Here is a 22177-nt window from a genome sequence, read left to right on the forward strand (position 1 = left end):
TGCTTAAAGCTTCGATCCAGAACGTTCACGCTTCTCTGCAATTAACGGAACGACTTCGAGCACGATAAACGAAATACATTATTTTTCAACGGATCACAATTATTACTCTAGATACGCAACTAACGGCGCAGCTGCACCGACCGCACCAAATGCAAATACCATCTACGAGGATTGAAAGAGCACGACAAACGACCTTTCCGCATTTGTTTCGGCATCCGAAGCACTTCAACTTTGTATCTCCATGATCGTCGGTTCGCCGACGTGTCAAAAGCTCGTTACCGCAGAAGCCGGAGATCAATGCGCCTCCTCGAAAGCATGCAAACATCGCTGCATCGTGCCCGAACACTTAGACGGTCGCAATAAGCAATCGAAGTCGACCATCCCTTTTTCCACCCGAAGCGGATTGACAAACGGTGAAGAACACGTCTGAATACTCGATCGGGAAGTGCCGGTGGTAGAGGTGCATGGGAAGACGAGACAAAGATAACGCCGATAAGGGAGGACCACAATGGAAGTACTCGGAATTGAGAGAAAGAGGGCCGAATACTCGCACGAAGGATGCTCGAGAGTTCCTCGGGCTAATTAGCGGTCCGATTGCAACGGAGTAGGGACACGGCGAGCTAAATATAGAAGTCAATTTCATTTTTTCGACTCGCGACACCAGGAACGGCGTCGAGAGCGCGGTCGAGTGGCCCCCGGCAGCCGCGGGAGGACCCATTCTCGGGGCAAATACGATTTCCTCGAACCGCTGAACCGCGTGACATTCGAAAACAACCGGTGGCCCTCGTAAAGCCGGCAAGTTTACAGCGCCGGTCGATTCGTTCCGGATCGGTAGGATCGATTCCAGAAGGAGCTCGTTCGGAGCAACGTGTCCACCGGGATCGAGACAAAGAACTAATTTCCAAGCTTCCAGCGGCGATCCGTTCCGCGGGCCCCGTGTCGCAAGATATATCGCGCGTGTTCGTTCCGTTTGACCTAGTGGCGGCACCCTGCTCCTAAAAGGGATCCGGAGGCGTAGGAGGAGCCGCGCTCGAGGAAGGACGAAAGGGGACGACCGGTCCGTTATACGCGAACGGCTTACACGACCGCCGAGGAGCACGCACATTCGTTGCTCTACACGCACGACGGCCACGCACGGCCGCGCAAGGCACGAGCACGCACCCCGGTGATCCATAACATTGTCAACTCGACGCGCGGGGCCAATCTCCATCTCTGATAACGACCGCACGACCGATCGCCCGACGCGCGAAATGCTCACCCCGGAAAACGCGATTCGGGACCGCGAGGAATCACGACTCGAGGGGGATCGGATTGACTGAGATAGCAGATCGGCTACCGAACTCGTCCGTTGTCGCGTAACACGCCGGTATAATACGTCAATTGTCACGCCGGTGCCCGTGAAAGACACAAGATCGGAACTTGTTCGAACCGTTTGCAGTCGAAGCCATTTTAATTCTGAATCGAAAATAGCTTTCCTGACCTACAGCATTTCTTTAGAAATTCAATCTTCTGACTCGTACGATAGCTATAGTTTTAATAGATTTTTCTGATGTAAACAGATTTCATGATAAAATGATTTTAGAACGTGACGTTACAATTTTTAGTGGCGAGATGGATACTGAAGAAGACGACGAATGTGCTGAAACTTTGTCTAAGTAAAGATTAACCACTTGTAGAAACAGCCGATGTAACGCTAATAGTAATAATAATAATATATAATAATAATAATAATAATAATAATAATAATAATAATAATAATAATAATAATAATAATAATAATAATAATAATAATAATAATAATAATAATAATAATAATAATAATAATAATAATAATAATAATAATAATAATAATAATAATAATAATAATAATAATAATAATAATAATAATAATAATAATAATAATAATAATAATAATAATAATAATAATAATAATAATAATAATAATAATAATAATAATAATAATAATAATAATAATAATAATAATAATAATAATAATAATAATAATAATAATAATAATAATAATAATAATAATAATAATAATAATAATAATAATAATAATAATAATAATAATAATAATAATAATAATAATAATAATAATAATAATAATAATAATAATAATAATAATAATAATAATAATAATAATAATAATAATAATAATAATAATAATAATAATAATAATAATAATAATAATAATAATAATAATAATAATAATAATAATAATAATAATAATAATAATAATAATAATAATAATAATAATAATAATAATAATAATAATAATAATAATAATAATAATAATAATAATAATAATAATAATAATAATAATAATAATAATAATAATAATAATAATAATAATAATAATAATAATAATAATAATAATAATAATAATAATAATAATAATAATAATAATAATAATAATAATAATAATAATAATAATAATAATAATAATAATAATAATAATAATAATAATAATAATAATAATAATAATAATAATAATAATAATAATAATAATAATAATAATAATAATAATAATAATAATAATAATAATAATAATAATAATAATAATAATAATAATAATAATAATAATAATAATAATAATAATAATAATAATAATAATAATAATAATAATAATAATAATAATAATAATAATAATAATAATAATAATAATAATAATACTAATAATAATAATAATAATAATAATAATAATAATAATACTAATAATAATAATAATAATAATAATAATAATAATAATAATAATAATAATAATAATAATAATAATAATAATAAAGATTAAATCAAATAAGAAAATGTCCGCATGAAGTATTAAATCTCCAAGCATTTTGAACAGCAGTTCCACGTGACAAGTTGTCGACAGAATCCTAAAATCTAGCACAAAATACAGTACTAAAAAGTTGACCGTACGTACATCGCATCCCAGCGATTGAACTAATTTTGTGTCGTCGCTAAAGGCCGCTCGGCCGTTAATTACTCGATGTCACGGTATTCCTCGCCGGGCAGTGCTGGTTCTTTCAGCATTGACACATTCCGCATGCGACCATCTCGATACTTTATACCGGCAGCTGGAGCCATTTCGATATTAGGATCGTCAGAAAGAAACCCGCAAATGGCCTCGATGGCCCGATTGGTAGAGTGCGCGGAAGCTTCTAGGTTCGAGTACCGGTACAGTCTCTTTTCCTATCCAGGCTTTTTTTTTCAAAAGCGGGATTTCCTGTCGCCTGTCTCTCTGTATTTCGAGTTTCGAATCACCTCTCCTATTTGTCACAGTGGCGGTGCCTGCCCCGGCTATTTCGATATTAGACTCGGATCGATGCTATCCGAAGATGGATATCTCGATCCATCGAGTATTTGCGGAGCAAACAAACGTTTCGGATCTATGGAATCTCGTTTGCCGCGAGTTAACTCGAATCATCGAAGAAGGTAAACACTCTTTCATCGGGACCCTATTAAATTATGAAAGGGCCGCGCGCGGGCTTGAAGCTCCGGCTGATTCGACATCGACTGCCGAATGGCGCACAAAAGCGGCCGTACACGACCGTCAAGTTTATTTGATTTAACGTTACCGGTCCTTCCCAGCCGCAGAAGCGTGGAAACAAGAGCAAACTTCTGTAGTTCCAATTATAACATCCGAGGTGCGTGTCGAAATTATTTCGGTAACGTTTACATATGTAACAAGAGAGCAGAGAATCGTAATCGAACTTCTTAAATCTCTATTACTTCGTCGTACCAAACGACTTGCGCAAACTTAAATAATAATCTGAACGTCTTGAAATTTGAGAATATGTTTTTATTTTCCTAAAAATTACAATTTCAATAGCCAATGGTCGCTACTTCTTACGCGCGACGAGTATACTCGTCGTGACACAATATATTGCCATTTCTCCATGACGAGTATACTCGTCGAACACAGCTAACTGGTTAAAAGCGAAACAAAAAGAGAACAACTTCCTTTAAAATTTAAAACGTCTAAGATTCAGTTTTCATCTTGTTAAATTTTACAAAATATTTAGAACGCGAATTCCACGTACATCTCGACTACATTGTTCAACGTTCTTACGTTTCGCGAATGACAACAAGATCGGGAAATTATAATAGAGTAAATAATTCCGTCACACGGTCGAATACGGGCAACGCGGCAGTCGAATTGTTAAAATGTGAAACCTTCCGAAAGCCTACTTAAGAAGTCGTCGCGAACTTATCGAGCACTCGTTACGCCGCCAATATATCCGCGGGCAGCGGCAATGGATCCGAGGACGGCAGATGTTTAAAAAACGAGGAAAGGTTTTATTAATGTACACGGAGACGCGCAACGACGCGTTAAGTGGCCAATAAAGTGTCAAGAGGAAAAACGAGGAACGCGAATGGGCCAAGTGGAACGCCGTCGAGGAAACACGAACAATACGAGTGGTCCCGCGTAATTCTGTATCGACGCGAAGATAGACCGCGAAACGCCCCGCAGCTCTGCCGGTGTAATTAACGTCCAGGAGGTCGGGCGTTAACGTCGGGGAACGGGCGAAATCTCGGGCTCCGTAGACGACGACAAGCGATCCCGCGCGCGGAATACACGGCGCGAGGCGTTACCCACCGTTTGCATTCGCCGAGAACGCGAATTCCTCGGGCCTCGAGTCGGCAGAATGCGAGTAAGGCGCGGGCTGTTGGCTGTCCCTCACCCGCGACGATAATTACCGGGCGCGTAACTAGACACGGAATTATGCGTTTTCGATTGCGCGTGCGAGTACGCTTCCGTTGTCGCGTCAACGCGCTCCTCGCCTATCGCGTGCTCGACCATGCGATAATACGGGCGAACCCTTCCCATATCCTAGACACCGTAGACAGCCCATTCAAATTAGACCTGCATTTCTAGCAATTAACTGCAGACCGACTAAGTATTCAGCGCAGGACTTTTAATGGGGTTCTTAATACGTTCCTCGCTCGCGTTCTTATCGAATGTTTTCTACGTTAGCCTCTCGTAACTAAGAATTTCCTAATTAACCCCTCCGCTGTTACGGACGCGATTACGATGTTATTGCTGCTCTATGGCCGCGATATTTTGCGTAACGAGATCGGATATGCGACACTGTGGACGGCGTATCTCGTGTCGCAATCGCGTTCCTGTGACGCTTATTAGGGCATTGGATCTGTGCACGGTAATGTCTCTCTAATTGACGCTCAGATTGTGCACAATAATGGGAAGAGGAGAAACGATTATTCGATCCTTGAGGTTCATTTTTATAGGTACGAATTGTCAACAACTATAAAAACGAGCTACAAGGCTCGAATAATCGTATCTCCTCTTCCCAAATCGTCCATTTTTGTGGGCAAAAGCGTCAGTTAGGGAGACATTGCTGTATTTGCTTCTTAACATTTACGTTTCGTTCCATAACTATGCATTTTAGCGCTAAATCTACGCATACTCGCGAAAGTATTCGAACGCCTTTTAAAACGGAATAACTTCTTTTTTGTCCCAACCAATTGCAATGTTTGAAAACAACTTTCTGTTTCTTTCATTGTTTAGCAACTTAATTCCTCCAACATCTCAACAAAAATTTACATCATTTGGTCCCATTATAGAGAAGTTATTCCGTTTTAAAAGGCGTTATTCGTGAACGTGTGCATTATCAATCCTGCATTATCAATGTCAAGTTGTTGAAATTACGAAGACCCATTTTTAAGAAACGATTGAATAATTCTCTGTCTTCGAGTTCGCGTTATAACAAAAACCGGTGAAAAGTCTAAATAAATTCAATCTTGTCATTTTTATAAAGCAGCACGCGTCGGTCGCTTTCAGAGCTCGACAGGTTTCGAGTTAAACAAGTGCATCGAGTTACAACGTGTTGGCAGAACGATACAAAATTGTGCGGCATTTAAAACAGGAAACGAGTGGATGTTCGCGTGAAAATCGTACGAGGCTGCAGTTACAGCGAATCGGAACCAAACAAATTCATTCCTGTGCGAATATTTACGCAGAACGCATTCCTTTCTCGGAACTCGCGCGAGAATTCGTCGAGACGGCGTTCGTCGTTAATAAGAACCAGACCGTTACGTATATTAAAAGCGCTACGCGAGAACGAAAATTTAACTCTTGAAAACCATAATTTTCAGTCGCATTTACTATGCCACGCGTCGCCGAAGCAAACGTATTATTCACTCGTTTCTTTCTCTCGCTCGAGAGTGAAAAAATTCCGTGAAAAAATCCCCTCGCAAGCAACAAACTAACCGAACCAGCGTAAACCCGACGAATTCGTCCGAAATCGCATCAGTTGGCAAACTAACCGTCAGTTTTAACAAACTGTTAGTTCTGCGCGGCTTCTAATTCCGAAATCTGCTCTTCGGAGCGCGGGAGCGGGAACCCGACGCAAATCCGGGGGGAAAAGTCTGCGGTCGGTTAGAACATCGTAATCGGTTCGAACGAGTGAAAAATTACTTCGACTGGAAGTTATCGATGTCTACGGCTCTTCTACCCACCCTGTCCCTTCGAAGAGGAATGTTTCTACGGCGGAAGCTCCGGAACGAAAGCCTCTTTGTAGACAATGGCGGCCACTCAGGCACCAAATACCTTCTACTTTCTATCGAAAGTCGCGGACTTTCCGAGAGTCTCCCCCCCCCCCCCGCTGTTTTTCGTCGGCAACCCTTCTCCATTAGCGCGTATCGCGGCTCGATAACGCTTCGGGTATCTCGTGCAGAGTGAAAAACGATATCAGGTACCTGACTCGACACGCCGGTCACCCGCGGCCCGTCTGTTCCACGCGAAGCAAGGCGTTTCCTGCGAGCCCCGCGCCGAGCTCGGGCGAATCGCTCGACTGCGAGGCTGCTGGCTCGGGAGGACGCAGGTAAGTCACGCTCGACCTGGAAAACGGGTAATCGGGCGAACCTAGCCGTCATTCACCGGGACGAATCGTGGCTGCCGGTTTTTTTCGTCGCCACGGTACACCGGTTGTCGTGACGCGCGGCAATATAATTACAATATTGCACGATCCCGCGATAACGTCGTGCCACCGCAACAGCTCCAGCAGCTAGAAGCCTCGCCACGCGTTTCCTCCTTGCTCACCTTTAATCCCTAACCCCCTGCTTCCCACCCTTTTTCGACGGTAATTAATTGCCCGTTCGTTCTCTCTACCTCTGTCCCCCACCTCCCCTCTTTCTCCTTCCTCCGCTGTATAACCCCTGTCCGGCGAAACGCGGCGGAACCATTAACTTTATTTACTCGCTTACGGACAGCAGATGTAAACAACGAGCTCGATGCGCTTTCCGATCTACGACTACTCTTGGCCATGGGACACGACCACGATGCCCGACGATGCCCACCACGGGGGTAAGCTAATCGGTTTAATTGCTCCGTACCCTTCCAATCTTCCTGCGACGGGCTTGGACCGTGGACCCGCGCGCCAGGCGTGAATTTCGATTCGACACGCTCGCTAAGGTTCGTTTATTGTTTCGCCTGCATCCGTTCAATTTATTCACCCGATTCTCAACCCCTCGACTCGGGCCGGTCTGCCGCGATCTTTAACGCAAGAATGTTCCGCCCTGGGGAGCCATGGCCTCGTTATCTTTGACGATCGCGCCCGTACCTTCCCTTTGGGTCTTAACGAATCGAGGAACAAGCGGCTTCAGGTGTATCGCCATTAATAAGACGGAATATTTTGTTCTCTCCGTCGACCGAAGCATTTGAACGACGAACTTTTGTAAGTGTCGCAAACTGAAACGTCTCTGGACATATTACATTTGGAATTGAATCTGCCACAGGGATTCGAAGCTCCACCCGTCTCCGCTTCTGAGCTGATGAAAACGAAGTTTCGCGAGTACCTGGCTTTTATGTCGCAACGCTACGACTGTCTTATTCGGTACGTTCACTTTTATTTTTGCGAGATCGGTGCCGCGGTTAGATGAAGCGAATCGAATTTGTTCAAAGAACGTTTCGTCTATTACGTATTTGTAGATACATGTAACAGCATAGCGTGCTGTTACGATACCGGCTTCTTCGGTAGTTGTAATTTACGGTTACAAGGAGTGTACGCTACTTTTCTTTTTCATTGTCCATACTTTTATATGTGCGTATCTAATCAATCCCTGTTCTGTATGTTAAATATCTTCTATTCATAATGTATACAATGTAATATAATGTCAAGGTTATGTCAAGATTATGCATGTGTTAATGTATAATGTATGTATTAACATATAATGTGTGTATTAATGTACAGCGTGTCCCAAAATTATTGTATTTCCGGGAACTCAGGGGTTCGTGAGGTCATTTGAAGCAACTTTTATCCTTTGCGAAGATCCGCGGCTTCGTTTGCGAGTTATTAACGAAAAACACTGACCAATGAGAGGCGAGATCAGCTGGCGCCTGGCGGCCGAGCCAACGAACGGAAACTAGGCTTCGCGCGCTCGTTGGTCTATCTAGCCTCGCGCTAAGCCGAGCTCGCGTCTCATTGGTCACCGTTTTTCGTTAATAACTCGTTAACGATGCCTCGGAGAACATTTTTGTGAAGGAAAAAGTTGTTTCAAATTACCTCGGGAATCCCTCGTTTCCCGTAAATACCATAATTTTCGGACACCCTGTATGATGCAATGTATTAACGTATGCTATATTATGTATAGTTAATCCACAAATAAATCTCATATGAGATTTCAAATATCTCCAAAAAGGAAACAATAACGGTTTGTCTTGTAATTGAACACACACAAAATTCTTCACCGAATGAATACATTGTAGAAGGACCAAACGATCTTAAGACAAAGTATCCGCGCGCGTTTGGTTTACAGTTTCCCGCGGGGTCAAACAACTGTCGGACAACCCATGGGAGAGAACACAATTTCCATATAGTAAATCCTGTACCACCAAATGCCTGATCGTATCCACCGGTGGATTTCACAAACGGGAAGACGTCGCTCGAGGAATTCTGTTTTTAAATATTCCTAACCTTTCGCGCTCCCCCTGACCCTCGAAATCTCGAACAAGCTTTCCGAGGATTTCGCCGAGGGCGACTTCTTCGACGATGATGCGAGCGAGCGAGAGAGAGAGCGAGAGAGAGAGAGAGAGAGAGAGAGAGAAACGGGTTCGGAAGCGGCAGAAAGCTCGCTCGAGGGGACCAAGCTGACATAACACTTATATCTTATTCCACGACGGTAGAAAATGGATTTATCCCTGCCCTCGTACTCCGGCGAACGTATGTGCGTAGAACCGGGCGAATCCTCTGGCATTATTTATTCTCCTTCATTGACATAGAGGCGAGCCGGCATGCTGCGCTCCGTAAGATAGCTTCTTCTTCGTCTAATGTCTATACGTCGCGGATCAGGTTCCGATCTCCATGCCGAGATTACTTCTACTTCAGCGGTGCATGTCATCGGGATATTCTATACCTGTAGCAATGGATTTGTGGCGCAGCGTTGAGCCGTAAAGGTTTCTACGAAAATTATTCCTTTCACAACTTGTCACTGATCCCATTTCCAGAATATTATAAATAACGTTCTGCCGCATCTACGCAATCTTTTCGAATCAATGCACGAGCTTATACAATTTATTCGTTTGTACTCCCAAATCGGCAACTTCTCTTGCAGTTACGTTCGATGCTCTGTATTTTAAATAATTAACATTTTTAACCAAATTTGTACGATCGATGGATGAGAATTGACGGTCTAGCAATTATGAGCGCGTGTTAATTAGAACTATCGTTTTGTTACATTCGATACGGGGGCAACTGTAGAAGGCGCTAAGGAAGAACATTTTCGAACTCAGGATGCGACATCTTGGCCGAGAAATAAAATTTTAAGGAATGCATGCGTCACAGTGGCTAAGTGGCTGCGAGTGTTCTCAAGGGCGATAATGTGTCGTGGGAGAACGACGAGTACAAAACGAAATAAACCGAGCCTCGTAAGCTCTGATAGAGTCTTAACCATAAACTGTACATCCAAGAAGTTTGGACATCCTTCCGAAGATTTGTGAATTTTTATCACGTCTTTTCGGTCCTGCAGCGAGTTACTGTGACCCTAATAAGATCAAAAGTTAATTACTGTATGTCAGTTATAAGTAAAGAAACCTATCACAAACCTATCAAAATAAAAAACCTATAAAAAATTCCGTATTAAATTATTTAGCTGTTTTTAGCTATTTTATATTAGCTATTTTATTTTATATAGCTGTTAATATATAATAATTATTATTTAATTATTATCTTAATTAATAAGATAATAATTATTATATATTATTATCGATTAATTATTATATATGTTTCAATACTTGCAGTATTATCCAAAAAAAGGAAAGAAAATCATGTGTGGCGTACGCGCATTTCACGGACCATAAAATTAAGGTTAAGTGTAACACGTGGTTTGGCATAAGAGGGTTCAGTAATCAACGCACGCATCGAGAAAGACATGAAAACTTAACCCAGTCACAGCAGTGCAGTTATTGAATTACTTTAAATAAAAAAATATATCCAAGAAGTCGATTATATTATTGTTTTCTTATAATTTATTCAAGTTTTATAAATACAATATTTATTGTTTTGGAATAGATCATTGTCGAATTTGTTCATCTTTATTTGCAACATGTTTATGTCTTTTGGCACGATCGTGGCAAAAAAAGAACGCGTCGAGCCGTTATCAGAGACACAAAAATTAAAAATTTTTTAATGAAAATCACCGATCAAATTTTACCGAAGAAATTCGGTATCTTGAATCCAATAACGTTGTTCCTAAATATAGGTAAAATTATTGCGAGGGCGCAGTAACCAGGAGGGAAGCACGGCAATTGGCACACTTATCCCTGTGATATTATACGAAGTTTGTCGAAACCGGAAAGACTGAATTCGGGTCTCGAGAGCAGAGGGAGAACGCTCGCAACCTCGGCGATGCAACATTTCTGGTTGTCGGTGTGCAGCTCGCACGCCAAGTGGATGCGGGTACTCGGTGGAGAGTCACTCTTGCGTGACTATCGAAATAACGGCGAGAGTAATAGCAGTAGCTGCACATAATGGCAATGGTAATAGTGGTAACGGCGGCGGCACGTACGCCGCCGTCTCGTGCTGCTGGTACCACGTGAGATTTCTAATTGGCGGATCGTCGACTCTAATAGCGCTCGAGGGGGCTGATGCGTGCGCCTAGACGATACTCGATTCTCGATCCCGATCAAGGAACGTTTACCTTACTATCTCGCCGGGACACGTGTCCGCTGGAATTGGCAGCCCGTGAAACAGCCTAATCCGCCGTCGAGCGCGCCGCGCCGCACCGGCCTGGCCATTTCACTTACGCAATCTAATCTGTTTTCCCTCGGCGTGAAAGCCTGCTCGGGTATATTGAAAACCGTTCCATAAATACGGGACCGGATAAACATTCGTCACGAACCGCGGAATCCGCTCGAGACAAACTTTTCCGCCGCGAGATGCAACCGGTAGTTAACAGCAGTTATCAGTAGAGTTCGAGTTGGTAACGTGCAGTTGCTACTTTTTAATTGCTCGGCATTCCTGTGCTTCCACGGTCCCGATAGTTCCGTTGCTTCGGAATCACGGAAAAATGAAACTTCGATCGGAGGTCATTGGTCGACTTCTTCGTTCGATCGGCTTATCGATTGGAGCTTTCAAAGAAATCGAATTTCGACATTACGGATTATTCTAATCAGGATCTTTATGCATTTATGAGGTACACAAATTTTGTGAGCGCAAGGGAACGTATAAATTAAATGTAAATATAAAATAATATAATATAAATAAAATATAAATGTATAGAGAAATAAACGTATAAATAAATTGACGATGTATAATAGCATTTGACGAAGAATACTTTGTTTCAATACCAATTTTTATGGAATAACGTGTGAAAATGAGAACCCGCGTAAAGATCCGCGGACTAATTAATAATTCATCGGAAAATAAGCGGAGCAACATTTTCAGCTGCCTCGTAAGGATGTTTCTCAATGTTTAATACAACCCCGCTTTTTAATGGTTCTTCAGCGGTACTTGAACTCCTGCAAATTTACTAAATAGAGATGTCGCTTTAACTCCCAATGCTCTGTAAAGATGAGTTAAATGTGTTCAGGTTTTCTCTGAGAATCTTTGTTCGGCCATTCTACACTCTAATAATTTTGAAAAGTATTCGTATTTAATACGTAGGAGAAAAATAGTAGGGGTATAAAATGTGATACTGTTAAGAGCAGCAGGGATTAACAAAATGCTTTGACGCAGCTTACAAAGCCTGGATGGACATTGGCTTTTGCACCAACGTGTTCCACTCACGCAATTCGTTTCTGCATTATAATGAATGTACGTATAAAATAACATAAATGCACAAAGATCCGCAGTCCAATAACGACTTGGCAGTAAAATTAACCCTTTGCGCGCTTGAAGCCACTACAATTCGAAATCCAAAACGTGTTTTCCGAAATACAGCATTTCCATTTTATGTGATTTATTGAAATTTGCGCACGTGAAGTTGAGCCCGTTACACTTTTAACATTTTTCGTTGCCATCCAAATCTACCGTAAATTGTTGTAATTATAATGATTCGTTCATGGGAAATGGTCGAACAACATTCTGAATTCAAACGTTCGTTATATTCGGACTGCAAAAAATATTGAATATTCTGCAAAATAATAAATTTCTGTATTAATTTCAAGACACGCGGGCTAGTTAGACATCTATTTCTTTCTAGCATTTTTAAACTCCTTAAATACTTATTACGTTCTCCATGCGATCTACACATTTTCGTCAGAAATAAAGTCCGCAGCCTAATTATAATAAAAATAAGTTCGCAGTCAGTGCTCGATAGATTTAGCGTTCAATATAAGCGACTTCAACACCGTCGAAATGATTTTGAAATGTGTTACAGCAGTTTTTGGCGACAGCTCGAGCCGTCGGTCTAAGCGCAAAGCCGTGGAGCGAAAAATATTTGATTTCCTCGCAGCGCGCAACTGAGAATTCTAATCTCTCCGGGATCGATCGAGAAGAGCGTTTTCCTCTCGGAAGTGTCTCGAGACCCGTGCACCGTCGATCATCGGAGCTTAGATTTTAGCATCTCCTTAGCCGCGAGAACCTCGTGAACCCGCGTGCCCCGATCTAATCGCGCTCATACTGGCCGGCTTTAAAACCGTATCTGGCGATACGAAGGCGCATCTATTAAACGTTATCCGGCTATAACTGCGCCAAGGGTTGCCCGGAGGAACTATTTCACGGAGCCTTTCTAAAGCCAGACACTGCGATGATCGCGGCCGGATTGCATCCACGCCGCCGATAATGTCCGGCTATAAAGCGAGCCGCGTTTCGAAAAACATCGAGCAACAACCTAGAGAGCGGTCTAAGAGGCCACTGGAAAGCAGAAAAAAGCGAGAGAGACAGAGAAAGAGAAACAGAGAGAGACAGAGAAAGAGAAACAGAGAGAGACAGAGAAAGAGAAACAGAGAGAGACAGAGAAAGAGAAACAGAGAGAGACAGAGAAAGAGAAACAGAGAGAGGAGGAAAGAGAGAGAGAGGGAGAGAGAGAGAGAAGGATCAGCTGCCCTGTACCACGTGGCCGAATTTGAACCTGGAGTCGACACACGTTTCAAAATCGCATTTAGTATTCAAGCGGAGCCACGGCATTCGAAGCTGTCCGTATATTGCCGGTCGTATCGAGAGCCGACATCTCGATGCGCGAGATACGTCCCGCGCGCGGCTCGCAGGAACTCACGTACGAAATATTTCCCCGCTTAATGGACCATGCTCGAGTACAATTCTTAGCGTTACGAGCGCGCATCCTCTAAATTTCCCTGGAATCGCAAGCTGTAAACGGCACCGCGACGCCACTCTACGCTCGCAGTCTTCTGGGCGCCGACTTTCCCCAAATTTATTGGCACGCGTTATCGAACCTCGCGTCGTTGGTCGGCGTATTGCTCGGATCACGCAGCGCCATTTTGTCGGGAAACGGCGCCTTGAGAGATTGGGCCGTCGCGCAATGGTTCGCTGGGACGAAATTCGTGATATAAGCTCGAGAGGTAACGCAATATTTTCAGGGTATTTGAAATTGAATTTTTATTACGATCTATTAAATAAGCTCAAGACTTTTGGAATCTTTTAGGTGCAGGAGAACTGCAGAATTAACTCCATGTATTATAACAAGTCACGCTCGTGATGCAGATTTTGTACATAATTTATCTGCGAAATAGCCACGGAAAAAGATTTATTTTACAGAATATAGAATTCTAGAGTCTAGAATCTATTTTAAGAATCTATTTTTTAGTCGATAGACGAGAGAAACTGTGTAAATAGATAATGCTCAACCTCGTATTCTTATTGCAAAAACATTTATTTCTTCAATGGATCTATTAATTAATCAATCTCGATATAATTCCATCTTCTTTAAATAGTCTTCACTTAAATAATCTTACCTGATTAATGATTAAAATTGAATGTCTTACAATTAAATTTTACGTCACTCTTATTTTTGCATAAAATTTCTCATTTACACAATGTAAAAAAGCACTTTGTCTGTTCAAATGAATAAAATAAGAAATATACTATGAATTTAATAAATTTTCTTCTAAATCGAAACAAAATTACATTTTTCTGCTATCAAAGAGTCAGACATAATTAGATTCTTCTGCTGTCAAAAGATCGAAACACAATTAGATTCTTCTGTCATCAAAAAATCGAGAGAAAATTAGCGTGAGGCTACAATAGTCTAATTTGTCCCGACATCTTGATTAAACATATGTACAATTTTTAAACAAAACAAGAAAGTACTTGTAGGGATATTCATGACACTAACTGATTAACGATTATCCTCTAATCAGATTTATATAATAAAATTTCGCAAAAACCATTCGCCTAACTTGGTTCGCCTAAGCGGTTAACTGCTGCAATGAATCATGTCGTTTCTAGGCTTATATTATAAAGTAAGTTGTTCTGTTTTTGTGCGATTTTTATTGGCTCTGCTGTGACAGCTAATACGTTGACGACTTCATAGAGACGTTTCTATTATTCCTGCCACCAGAGACTATAACTGTAAATCATACCAGTTTTGATCTTTAAGCGGATCTACATCTACTTTACGCCCCTCCTACTTAAAGCCTAAAGCGGTATTAAATCAGTCATTGAAGAAAAATTTGGAAAAATTGTTATACAATTATGAATATGTTACCTTGACATCACCAACAATTATTTCACAGATAATGTTTTCATCGGCACGATTTCAGAGCGACACTGCAATTCACCGACATTGTTTCACGTTATTATTATATATTATTATTCATGTTATTATCGACACTTCGTGTATAAGAAATAATGTAGAAGTAGAGACAATAATAAATATATTAGTACTTATATTATTATTATATATTAGTATTATATTATATATAAGCAATTTAAACGAACACTAGTATATACAAAATATACGTTTCTTAACGTTAATTACTTGATTATTATAAATTATATATTAATCGTACTTGCGGGAAAGAACTATGAACTATTTCATTAGTTATAAATGGAATTATAAAGCTACGTTATTTGCTAATGCTTTAAAGAGAAATTCATATCTGTAAAAGTTTCACGATTTTGTACTATCTTTTTAATTTTTTAAATTCTTTCTTGCTTTCTCTCACCTTTTTTTCTTGTTTTTCAAGGTGGTTCACCGTTTTATTGCTATTCTAATACATTGTCTGCAACGGCTACATTTCTTATGCACGAAGTGTCGATAATAACATTCGTCGGTGAAACGAGAGTTGACGTAAACACTTGTTTATGTAAACATTCGTACGGGTCAGTATAAATAAACAATGCATCACTGAAATCGCGTCGATGAAAATATTGTGGGTCAAACGATTGTTGACGATCTCAAGACAGCCGATTATGTAGCCATTGAACACCGCCCCTGTGGCCTAATGGATAAGGCATCGGTCTCCTAAACCGGGGATTGTGGGTTCGAGTCCCACCAGGGGTAATTCAATAATTTGCTATTTTTTAAACGTGTTTCTCACCTGTTTCGTGGAAACGATTGCATATTATTGTTTTTCCATTACTTTTGTGCAAATCAATTGATCGCTCAATGTCCCCAATGAAAGGACAACGTTTTCAGTGTTTACACGAATGGAACCCTACTAGAATATATGACAAGTATCGAATACTATTTTGATACATCAAACTATGCTTTTCGAAGAATCACTGCTCTGTAGATCAGTTAGAGATCTCAATGTATTAAAAATCATCCACGTAGTTTTTTTTTGTATAATTACATGTTTCTAGTTAAATCGAAGCATTGAATTTCTTAAGAGATTAACTGTTTTGAATTCTGCATGCTCCATGAATTATGAAAACTGGTAAATTAGAATAATCTCGATGACAATTGTTGTCCGTGTTACAAAACATATTCAGAGGTGCAGCAGAGGTTCTCTTATCTGAATGTTTATTTTTGTAATATCCTGAGACATTCTGTTGTCTAAAAATTTCGTTCAAGTTTTCTACCAGGCACAATAAAATACAATACGATACAATATTAAATAAGGTTAAACTATCAATTAAGGTAAGCTAGTCTAAGTTCTCTTATCTGAATGTTTATTTTTGTAATATCCTGACATTCTGTTGTCTAAAAATTTCGTTCAAGTTTTCTACTAGGTACGATAAAATAAAATACAATACGATACAATATTAAATAATTTTAAGAAATTAAATGCAATATTTAAATAATAGAACATTTGGACACCGGAATAAAAATAAATGTTCGGATAAAAGAATCTCTATTATTTTAATTTCTAGACCTCTTCCAAATCACGATACAAAGGTTTCGTTATAGAACGAAAATCCGGGGAAAACATCATTCTTCTTCTCCCTTTCAATCTCCATCGAGGTCAGGGAAAAGGAAAATATTTCGTAGGCGATTCGATCTCGTTGGCCGAGGGGGGGAGGGGGGGGGGCAGCCAAGGCCGAAATGACAAATTATGTCCGGGTGACCCTAGTTTACCGTAGTCATAGAAGTCGGATTAGACCGCGTAATCGACAAGCGATCCATCAGGATACCGATCCGTCCCTAAATGCGATCTTAATACATCTGGCCATCGGCCAATGGCTTCTCTCTATCTTCTCCCGATCTTGTGACACCGCGTCGCAGATCTCGCATAAACGATCCTACCTGACTGGCATACCGATGCCGGTTGCCAACGACGGAGATTGACGGACGAACATCCGGGAAAAAGGCGTTCTCCCTTTCTTCTTTTCAAGCTTTCACGGGAGAGACGGTAAAATATTGCCGGCGGTCGATGGAATGCGCGATGTATATATAAAAAGAATACATTATATCTGAATTTTCGAATTACGTAAAAATGAGTACATTATTCCTGAATTGTTATATTATTTAATAAACGTTCGTGTCAAGTAAAGATTTGATTATAAAGTGTATGTATGAAATTTATCCCTCCATTAAAAACAGATCTTTCATTTTTACGGTATTTATAAATACTTTTTCCGGACTTTTATATTATTTAATAAACGTTTGTTGCAAGTAAAGATATTACTATAAACTACATCAATGAAATTGATCTGTCCATTAAAAATGGATTTTTCATTTTTGAAAAAAAAGAATGTTCTTAATAAAGTTATTTCTGAATTGTTATATTATTTAATAAACGTTTGTGTCAAGTAAAGATTTGATTATAAAGTGCATGTATGAAATTTATCTCTCCATTAAAAACAGATCTTTCATTTTTACGGTATTTATAAATACATTTTCCGGACTTTTATATTATTTAATAAATGTTTGTTGCAAGTAATGATATTACTATAAACTACATCAATGAAATTGATCTGTCCATTAAAAATGAATTTTTCATTTTCGGAAAAAAAAGAATGTTTTTAATAAAGTTGAAAACGATCTAACAGCATTGTTAAATTTATCCCGCATTCACGGTTTCGTATTCCACCTACTCACTTATCTCATAAATCAATAAAATCCGGAATTTATCGCAAGAAATTGGCACAAGAAATTTTCGTTAGAAGAAGTTAAATTTATCGTTGTTAAATTTATCTCGCATTCACGGTTTCGTATTCCACCTACTCACTTATCTCATAAATCAATAAAATCCGGAATTTATCGCAAGAAATTGGCACGAGAAATTTTCGTTAGAAGAAGAATTTTTTTGTTAAGGAGAATATGATAATAATATTACAGTATTTTCAACTTCACAAAATTATTAAAAGAAACAAGATATTTTTAATTAATTTCTGTTTCTTGTAATCATTGTGGTGAATTTTTATTCTGCATAAAGATCCGCCGTCCAGCGACAAGTAGACTGTGGTATTTCAAGAACTTCCGTTTTTACATATTTAATTTTCACAAATAGATGATTAATTGAATTTAGAGAACGAAATTTGACATGTTTTGTACGATAAATATGAAGTTAATTATGCTTGAAAATAAACAAAAGACATAGTAATTATCCACTCCACGATAACTGGCTTTGCTACCATAAATTGCAATATTATTATATAATATTATATATTATATAATATTACGCCATATTATTGCAATACATGCACCAGATGACTTGACAGTGAGAAGTTCCGGATATTCTTTTTATAGAATTTTGATCGGTGCGTTAATCGGAGCCAGTATCGTCCCGGGAACTTTCACGTCGGCCGAGGAAAGTGGAAATCGAGAAAGAATTCGAGTTCGTCGTCGGTGGCGGATAAATATTTGAACGCTTGTCGATCCATCTTGTCGGGGCCGTGCAAGTCGGAGGAACGCAAGAGCGTTATTTAATGAAGAGTATTACGTCGCTGATGGAGGCTACTTTGCCTAAAAACCAAATTCAGGGAGGGCGCTGCCGAGAGCGACTTCATCATTCGCTACTGCCTCACGTTCTTCCTAGGGGCAATGTCTGTTAGGCGTTGATCGAGTAGCCAGGATGATGAATCGACTATCGGGTTGCGTAAAAACTTGCGCTGCATGAGCTCTATGAGATCGCCTCGACTGCTATGCGCCGCTGCCGGGCCGATTGACAAATCCTGCTCGCGGGCTTTTCTTTCACGCTCGGAAGCTGTGGTGCCATTATCACGATCAATTTTTTACTTCGCCAAATTGAACGGACCTTCGAGCTAAGTACCCGCTCGAAATGAACGGACGAAACGATCATCGCAGTGGGGAGCGGCGGACGCGAAGAAAATTCATTCCGATGTACACATACATAGCAAGTCCGTTCCGAGGCGTCGTATAAACTCAAAGTGGATATACCGTTTTATTATCGGTGCCTTTTTAATGGCAAAGAATGAGAAGACATTCTATGGACGTCGATTCGTTCTTTTGCTAGAAATTAAACACGAGAAAATTCTTTTGCAAGAATACTTGTAATTCATTTGAATACGTCTCTTACGATTGCTTACTAGTTCTCTTTCGTTTGTACATTTTTATAATAATAATAATTTTTATTCCTGTGTACGCGTACAAGTTTCGTCACGAGGAAAGAAATACAAAGAAGAAGAGATTTGCTATAGCCGTCGCGCGAGTGCAATGGAAAAAGTAAGAAAAAAAAGTGAGAAATACGTCGATTCATCTTTTATCAGAAATTAAACGCGAGAAAATTCTTTTACAAGAATACTTGTAATTCATTTGAATACGTCTCTTACGATTGCTTACTAGTTCTCTTTCGTTTGTACATTTTTATAATAATAATAATTTTTATTCCTGTGTACGCGTACAAGTTTCGTCACGAGGAAAGAAATACAAAGAAGAAGAGATTTGCTATAGCCGTCGCGCGAGTGCAATGGAAAAAGTAAGAAAAAAAAGTGAGAAATACGTCGATTCATCTTTTATCAGAAATTAAACGCGAGAAAATTCTTTTACAAGAATACTTGTAATTCATTTGAATACGTCTCTTACGATTGCTTACTAGTTCTCTTTCGTTTGTACATTTTTATAACAATAATAATAATTTTTATTCGCGTGTACGCGTAAAAGTTTGTCACGAGGAAAGAAATACAAAGAAGAAGAGATTTGCTATAGACGTGGCGCGAGTGCAATGGAAAAAGTAAGCAAAAAAGTGAGAAATAGTGCAGTTTGTATAATAAAGTGTAAATTAATATAAATGTATGCATAGTACAAGAAACGTTATAAAAGAAAGATTACCAGACATACAAGTAAGACCGTCGTTAAACTACAAAAAAAAACGGTTAATAAAGAACGGGAGAAAAATGTAAAAAAACTTATGAATCCTCTGCAACTGCGCAGTAAATATCGCGATTCATTTGCATTTTCCGGAAACATTACTTCCGTATTTGTACAATTTCAAGCGACTAGTTAACGGAATGTCTTTTGCACGCAGATCCTCGTGACAAACCGTAGGTTTCTATTAAAAAGATTAAGGCTAATGGAGATAAATAGTCCCCGAGATTGTAATCAGCGCATGAAAGCTTACCGCGCACGAACGAAATAAATTCTCTTTCACACCGAAGAAATAGATTTTGCGCGCAAACCGTCACGTAAACCTGCCAAGCAGTCAGTTTACGGTACTCGAATCGAGTACGGATCAAAACGGAAGCGGAACATTTACGCGTCGGGCGAGGATATTAAAATTTTGTTCCGATCCGGTAAACGGCTCGAGCCGCGTTTTACAATTAACAAACATTCCGGCGATAGGTGAAACGCGACCGTTCGCCGACAATACCGGCCGACGGGCCGGGCCAATTACGGGAGATAAACGCGAACGACGCGCGGTCGAGTCTCAATGGGCCTAATCAACTCCGGAAGAGGAGGCCTCGCGCGCTCGCACGAAAGAAAAGTGGATTCCCCGACACGAATGCCGCCGCGCCGGCAGCAGTTCAAACGCGGGCGGGAAATTCAAAGCGCGACTCCCGAATCATAATTAAACGACAGAGGGCAGAGCCGCCGCTAATTAAAAACATAAATCTCCATCCGGCCCCGGCCGCCCGCAGACTCGGTATTATTAAATTCGAGAGTATTAATTAGCTCCGGCTCGCGAGACTTAGGAAATGACATCTGAATTCGCAAAGAGTTCCACGGGCAAAGAACAAAGCGGCCTGTAAAGCAATATTTGAGGTGGGCCTTCTCTGCTCGGTGGCCAACACAAAGCCGGCGTTAATCAACAATTAAAGTTAGTACATTCGTTCGGTTACGGCCGAACGGTTCTACCCTTTGCGTGCGTGCAGAATCGTATGTACCTCGGCAACGACTGCGCCTGTGTACGTGAGCGCGCGCGCGCGTACGTGTATGCGGCGCGAGCGAACGCAGCTGATGGGCGCATTCGATATGACGAGAATTTTCAAAGGAGTCGATGATCGTAAAATTTTAATATCCTTTGAGCGAAACCCATCGTTTCGTGTCAGTACCGGAGTCAATGTTACACTCCATTGTGAACACGTCTATTGAGAGCCCTCTCTCTCTCCCTCTCTCTCTTTCTCTGTCGACTCTTTGACGGCTTCGAAAAAACTCGAACGTGCGGGATTTTCTCTCGATATTGTATTTTCAAAATATAATTAAAAGTGAAATTGTTAGAGTGCCTTTTCAGTCGACGGACTACATCATTAAAAACTAATGATCCTCGTGTTACGATAACAATTTTAAATCTCGTATTTCTCAATTTATACAGGGCGGCCCGGAATTCGTAGTAGAACAACGAGCAGGTGGTGTTTTCGCACGTTGCAGCATATTGCAGCATAGTTCTTGACTTCTCAAGCTATGTTCGATTATATCTATTTTCATCCATAGTTTTATTAGATGATAATATCGACAATAGCGTATTTATCGTATTTTATCGTGATTAACCATTCCATCAACGCAATTTTGAAATCCATATGTTGCCGGACATATTTTGACGGTGCACGCAAGTTAATTAAATAATTGTCAGTCAATTAATTGCTGTAAAATGCAGCTATAGAGTACGTTAACCCTTTGTACTCGAAGCAACTTCAACTCGAAATCTAAAACAATTTTTCTGTCCTATAGCATTTTCATTTTACGTAACCAACTGCATTTTATGCATACGAGCCGAATGAAATTGAATTTTTCGTGACTCAAGCAACGGTTACACTTCGTAATGTTTCTTTTTTAGATATAAATAAATTCGACGATGTTCAAATTATTTAGGAACGTGATATAACAGTTCTTGACGGCACCCCAGAGTCGCCGCTCGTGTGCAAAGGGTTGAACGTTGGTAACGCCGGGTAACGCCGCGTGGGAGGAGTCTAATAAG

At 40.0% G+C, this 22177-nt stretch overlaps 1 protein-coding gene and 1 non-coding gene across 2 annotated transcripts in view; one reads left to right on the forward strand and one right to left on the reverse strand.

The window, feature by feature from the left end:
- Positions 1-22177, reverse strand: part of LOC117224800 (uncharacterized) — a 610978-nt gene that overhangs the window by 349435 nt on the left and 239366 nt on the right. The gene's annotated exons all lie outside the window — the stretch shown is intronic.
- On the forward strand, positions 15849-15921 carry TRNAR-CCU (transfer RNA arginine (anticodon CCU)). Its single transcript has one exon. It is a non-coding gene; the product is annotated as a tRNA-Arg (tRNA).

The sequence above is a fragment of the Megalopta genalis genome, chromosome 9, assembly GCF_051020955.1.
Source record: "Megalopta genalis isolate 19385.01 chromosome 9, iyMegGena1_principal, whole genome shotgun sequence".
Lineage (NCBI taxonomy): Eukaryota > Metazoa > Arthropoda > Insecta > Hymenoptera > Halictidae > Megalopta > Megalopta genalis.